A 7,500-nucleotide genomic window follows, 5' to 3' on the forward strand; every position below is an offset into this window, starting at 1 on the left:
TATGTTTCTCTCTGTGTATGTTTCTCTCTGTGTATGCATGTATATCTCACTGTTTACATGTGTGTGTGTGTGTGTGTGTGTGTATCTATCTATCTGTCTTTCTGTCTGTCTGTTTATCTCTTTCCATCCATCCATCTCTCTCTCTCTACATATGTGTATATGTATAGGTGTGTGTGTGTGTGTGTGTGCATGTGTAAGAATTTTTGTGTATGTATCTGTATGTCTATTTGTGTGTGTATCTGTGTGTATCTCTTCTCTGTGTATGTATGTGCTTTTCTGTATGTGTGTGTGTACCACTCTATGTGCATGTATGTGCATACTCTTGTCTGTATTTCTTGCCTTCTCCCCGAAATTGCTAGCCTTGTGTCAAAATTTGAAACCCTTATTAGTATTAAGGAGAGGGAAAGCGATTACAGTGACCCCAATTCTTGACTGGTGTGTTTTTCATTGAACCAGAAAAGATGAAAGGCAAAAGTTAACCCTGGTGGCATTTGAACTCAGAATGTAAATAGCTGGAAGAAATGCTGCCAAGCATTTTGCCCAGCGTAGCAGTGTCAGCTAATAATAATAATGATGATGATGATGATGATAATAATAATAATCCTTTCTACTGAAGGCACAAGGCCTGAAATTTTTGGGGAAGGGATTTGTTGATTACATTGACCCCAGTGTTTCACTGGTACTTAATTTATCGACTCCAAAAGGATGAAAGGCAAAGTCGACCTTGGCAGAATTTGAACTCAGAATGTAAAGGCAGGCAAAATACCACTAAACATTTTGCCTAACAAGCTAATGATTCTGCCAATTCACTGCCATAATAATAATAATAATAATTAATGAATAATAAATTTCCTGATGAAGTAGCAGGCAGTGGCTTTCATAGCTTCTGAGTTTAACTGATCAGAAGTGTTTACCATTTACATGCTTTGTTTTGGTATAAAAAAAGATGGGCTACAACAAATATTCTGTTCAGTACCAGAGATTTACTTGTCAGTTGCTAGTCCTTAACCAGTTGAGCATATCCCTTAGTGGCTGACGATATGTGTGTCTCTGATCACAAGCAGGAGTTGTGGGGGAGCATCATCGCTATGTGTTGAGAGAAATTCTTTGCAGTTTGAATAATTCACCACTGGAAACATGGGTTTTTGTTCATCATCTTTAAACAAACTTTATTCAGGGACATTTTAAGTGGGATGGGCTACTCGACCTGAAGAATGGTACTCTATTGTTGTAATCTAACTGCATGGACTTTATATCTTTAACTCTTCCTACTAGTCATTCTTGGTAGTTAGTGGTGTTTTACTTTGATTATTGTTAGGATGGTCCATCCCACTATTATTTCTATTATTACAGGATTGGCCAAAAGTCACCTGACAGTAAATCAAAATTCCATAAATACTATACTGTCAAAGAATTAAAATTTTTCTTGATATCTCACATTCTCTAATGCTTAATTATAAAAGTCCTCATTTAGTTCAAATACTTCCTTGTTTTTTGAGAGGTCAGTATGTATGTATGTATGTATGTATGTATGTATGTATGGATGGATGGATGGATAAATGTATGTATGTATGTATGGATGGATGGATGCTTGCATGCATATGTATGTATGCGTATGTATGTATATGTATGTGTATATGTATGTGTATGTATGTATATACACTGCATCCTACATTATTAGGCAGATCAACTTTCAATAAATAAATGTATATTCATTCAAAATCAGTTGTTTTCTCACTGACTGTTGGCAACACCTATTTGCGCACATAAATAAATTGGATCTGCGCAGACAAAAACAAATGACAGTCACTATTGTGTAGCAGCAACATTTCTGCTGTCACAAATTATTAGGCAGGTGCCCAATTTAAGTGTCATTATGGGTCAGAAACGTGATCTTACCACGAACGAGAAGTCTACATCGTGTCAGAGCTTGGAAAAGGAAAAACAACCATAGGAATATCAAAAATACTGGAAAGAGATCCCTGAACAGTGATGAAATTTGTGCAATCTCCTATTTCTGTCCAGTTGAGGGTAGATAAGGGTAAGTCAAGGGTTGCTTTGAATTGTAGTTTGTCACGTGTGAAAAGGGAAGTTGTGCGAAACCCATGTCTGAAAAATAGAGAAGTCTTCAAATGTTGTGGCAGGGAAGACGTATCGAAAATTACCAGGTATCGCCTCTTGAAGCAAGTAGCCAGGAATGTTGAACCTATTACAAGGCCCACTCTGAAGGCTGTTCATAAGCAAAAGAGACTGAAATGGCAGAAGAATACATTAAGATAGATTATTTTAACAGTTCTGTTCATTGATGAATACTGTGCTGCCCCTGATGGACCAGATGGCTGGAATAAAGGTTGGGTATCAATCAGTGGGAATCGTTCTTATCGGTTGAGACGCCAACAAGAGTAGGTGGAGTCATGATATCCAGTCTCATGTAGCAAAGAATTCTAAGAAATACCTGCTGCAAATAGGCTTCTTTGGAAGTAGGTGGTTTGATGGAATGGTCACTTTGTTCTCCTGACTTAACCCTTTTGTTACCAACCCAGCTGAAACCAGCTCTAGCTCTGAGTACTTGTTTCCATAAGTTTTGAATTAAAATCTTCCACCAAACCTTAGTCACAATTTACGTTCCCTACAACTAAGTTATTTTACTAAATTCTTTGTTATGTTAAAAGTAATTGAAAGAAACACAGAGCATCTCAATATAAATACAGTAACGAAAGGGTTAAACCTGATCAAGAACCTGTGAAGTGACCTGAAGAGGTGCGTTTACCAAGATGGATAGCAATTTTCAAGTAAAGTAGCCCTCTGGAATGCTATTGTAGATGCTTCTCAAAGCATGACACAAGAAGATATCATCACCTTCACAAATTTAATGGATTAGCACGTAAGGAAGGTTAATGCACGTGGAGGATCATACATCAAACATTAGGAGCTGTATGACATCATAATCCCATGATTATTTTCATTCGAATGTATTATTATGTTTACCATTTTCTTAAACCTTTACTGTTGAATTAAATAAATGTTTGTTCTGACCCAATTATCATTTCTATTATACTTGCCTAATAATTTGTGACAGTGAAAATGTTGCCCAATCACAAAAATGGGTGCCATTTGTTGACGTCTGCACAGATCTGATTTATTTTAACAGAATGTGTGCAGATAGGTGTTGCCAATGACCAGTGGAAAAACAAATGGTTTTGGATGAATTTACATTTATTTATTGAGGGAAGGTTGATTTGTCTAATAATGTGGGACTCAGTGTATGGATACATATGTTTGTATTTCTATTTATATAAAATCCTCTGTGTGCGTGTGTTTATGTGTGTGTGTTTCTTCTATGCATGGCCAAACCGCTGGATCATTCTGTACCAAATTTGGCATGAAGGTTTTTCATTACTCAGGGAAGGTTCTAGGGGCGAGGCGGGGTCAAATTTTGGCCTTTGCCCATATAGGGGGCTGTAGCCCCCTCGCCTATAAAACCCTTCTGATTTTTTCTTTTCAACAGTATAATACCAAATTTGACATGAAGGTTTTTCATTACTCGGAGAAGGTTGTGGAGGGGTGAGGTGTCAAATTTTGGCCCTTGCCCAAAGAGGGGGCAGTAGCATCCTCCCCCATATGACCCTTCCAATTTTTTTTTTGCAGTTGTATAATAGTTTCACTTTTATTGTTTCACTTTTCTTTCACTAATTGTTTCACATTTATTCTTACCATGTGTGTGTGTGTGTGTGTGTTTCCTGTATGTATGGCCAAACCGCTGGATCAATCTGTACCAGATTTGACTGTCTGGAAATTATATCGGTTTTGTTTTTTCGCTTTAAGGATAAACAATTCTGAAAAGTTTTTAATTGTGATAATGAAACGAGGTTTAAAGAAAAAGAAACAGTAAGGTTTCTAAATAATGAAAGATCTTCATACGGACACATGCTTATACACTGTACAACAGGGGTTTTCAAACTTTTTGACTTGCAGACCCCTTTATATTTCAGGCTCTACCTTAGAGACCCCCTTAGAAACGCTTATGAAATTTATACATAAATATTTGCTTAAAATAACATATATTTTTACATTTATTTATTTAACAGTATTTAACAAATAGGTTTATTGTCAATTAAAAGATTTCGATTAAAAAACATATATAAAATCAAATTGCCCATAAAAAGTATTTGCTGTCTACGGACCCCCTGTCTTGTCCTTGTGGACCCCCTGTGGTCTGCGGACCACAGTTTGAAAACCCCTGCTGTACAATATCTTTCAGTTTATATGATAAGCTTTATAGATTTTAAAGTTCAATATTCCTATGACATGACTTATTCAAATAATTGTTCATAACCCCCCTATATGACCCTTCCGATTTTTTTTTTTGGCCATGGTATAATAGTTTCACTTTTCATAACACTATAGTTTCACTTTTCATAACACTATAGTTTCACTTTTATTGTTTCACGTTTCTTTCACTAATTGTTTCACTTTTATTCTTACTGTCTGTCTGTGTGTGTGTTTCCTCAATGTCTGGCCAAACTGCTGGATCAGTCTGTACCAAATTTGGCTGTTTGAAAATTATGTTAGTTTTGTTTTTTTCCTTTAAAGGTAAACGATTCTGAAACACTTTTTAATTGTGATAACAAGAGATTTAAAGAAAGAGAAACAGTAAGGTTTCTAAATAACGAAAGGTCTTCATACGGACACATGCTTATATACTGTAGGATATCTTTTAATTTATACAATAAACTTTATAAATTTTAGAGTTCAATATTCCTATGACATAAGTTAGAGATATCGACATGAGTTATACAAATAATTGTTCGTGGAATGGACCTAATAAAATTAGCTAGCGTATACATATTTAAATCTGATGTCACTATTTCTACTTGGATATTGGTCCTACCTCAGATTCGAAACTGAACCTACAATTTCCCCCTAGCCATATGGCCTATTGTTCTTTATGCCAAACTGCTGTATCAGTCTGTACCAAATTTGGCATGAAGGTTTTTCATTACTTGGGGAAGGTACTTGGTGGTGGTGGTGGGGGGTCACTAAATTTTCAACAGTTTTCCAAAAACACAAATATGTTTCACATACCTGTCATATATGTCAGTTTTATTTTTTCACTTTAAAGGTAAACGATTTTGATAGAAGCTAACACAAATTGAATAATGCTACGACCCCATCTCTTTTTTTTTAAAGTAAAGATAAACGGTTTCAAAATTCATTTCTCTTGGGATATATAAGGGTGGCGATATCTTCATTCCACCGATCCCGTTAATCCCATCTGACCTCCCCTATGAATTTAAACAATTCCAGAAACTAAGTTTTGCTATGTCCATAAACAAATCTCAAGCACAATCTTTCAATATTGTTGGACTTAACCTTGCTTCTCTGTGCTTCTCTCATGGGCAATTATATGTAAGATGTTCACAAGTTGGAAGCCCCATAACTCTTTTTCTTTGTACACCAATTAAAGGAGACACTGAGAACACTGTATATTTAGAAGTTCTACAAAATTAAAACCGTAATTGATTTCAGGATTTGTTTTAATAACATTGTTTATACTCACGTCATCTGATAGAATTTTTCTGAAAATATCTTTTTTATCAGAATAAATATATTTATTTCCTTTAACATTCTTTAAACTTCCTAGCAATGCCAGGTGCTTGGGCTAGTGTGTGTGTGTGTGTGTGTGTGTGTGTGTGTGTGTGTGTGTGTGTGTGAGATCATCATCATTATCATCGTATAATGTCTGCATTCTATGCTGGCATGTATGTATGTATGTATGTATGTATGTTATTCAGTTTTATTTCAAGATTTCTTGCCAGTAGACGAGTCAGTCTCTAAACAATATCCAAAGCTCCTTCATTGGCATTTCAACAACATCAACAAGCTATTTGTGTATGTATATATGCAGCATTTGGAGGCTGTGCATGTGTAGATTTGTATGTTTTGTTTTATGTATGTATTCTCATGCATATAGTTGCATGTCTAGATATACACATATATATTCAAATGCTAAACTTCTGGAAAGTTTTACAAATTTTTACCGTTCCATTAATGGCTTGAATCTAGAATCTTCAAATGAGCTTTGCTCTTTCTGGTTTAGGGAAGCCAAATTTCTTAAGATTGTTATTTAGACAGTGTGTTACATAGCCCAGTGCCCAATAATTATGTGTGTGTGTGTGTGTGTGTGTGTGTGTGTGTATGTGTGTGTGTGTGTGTGGGTATCATCATCATTTAACATCCGTTGTCCACGCTGGCAATATATATATATATATATATATATATATATATATATATATATATATATATATATAATGTGAGAGAGTTAGGGGTTGGGGTACAACCCACTAAGGGATAGTATCTATCCAGTATACTGCTGGGAGGGTACCCAATTATTGCTACACTAGTGCTATACTAGGTGCAATCAACGGGAGCGGGTAAAAGTGGAGGTTTTACCCAAAATTTGTGTAACAATTAGAAAATGGAGGATAATATGCTGAACCCAACTACTTGCAGACGGTGTATCCCGTTGAATTCATTAATTTAATTCAAAGCAAAAGTGACAAAAGAAAGGAAGAAAAGAAAAAGAAAGAACCAAAGCACAGGTGTCCATGGCAGACTATGTTATTTTGCCAACATGGTTTACATATAGAAGTACAAAGTACATAAGGAATTAGAGGATGAACAGAAGTTTAATCTTACACCTGTTTCGGCCTAGTTTTGGCAGGCCCCATTCTATCCGAATATTCCTTTCCGGAGTGATTATCGGATGACATTTTGAAATGGGGTTACATGCCCGAACCTCTAGGCCTCTTCAGAGATTCACAAAGGGTTACATACAGATGTAGAGCAAGAGGTAAAAACAGAGGTGTGGTAGAGACCAGAAGAAAAACAACAGCAAAAATAAGATAGAAATAAAAATAAAAAATACAATTGAAATCAAAATATAAATAAAAATAAAAATAAAAATACAAATAAGGGTACAGCAGGAAAAAAATAATAATAGTAGTAAAAAAGAATACATAAATGAAGGTATAGCATGTGGGACATGCAAGAATATAAAAAAATATATGTCAAAAACCCTTAAAAATACAAGGCACCCCAAAAGCCTACAAACACTATAGATAGGTCGCTATAGGCACTCCAATGCACATCTATATGTGTGGGTTATGTATATGTATGTATGTATATGTATGTATGTATATGTATGTATGTGTATATATATGTATGTGCATATATATATAGATGTATGTATATGTGCATATATATGTATGTATGTCTATATATATGTGTGTATATGTATATATGTGTATATTTATGTATGTGTATATATATGTATGTATCTGTATATGTATATATATGTGTATATATGTATGTGTGTATATGTATAAATGTGTGTGTATATGTATAGGTATGTATATATGTATATGTTTGTATATACGAATATGTATATGTATATATATCTGTATATGTATGTATGTGTACGTATATGTACAGATATAT

Source organism: Octopus bimaculoides, chromosome 9, assembly GCF_046866305.1.
Source record: "Octopus bimaculoides isolate indiv1 chromosome 9, ASM4686630v1, whole genome shotgun sequence".
Lineage (NCBI taxonomy): Eukaryota > Metazoa > Mollusca > Cephalopoda > Octopoda > Octopodidae > Octopus > Octopus bimaculoides.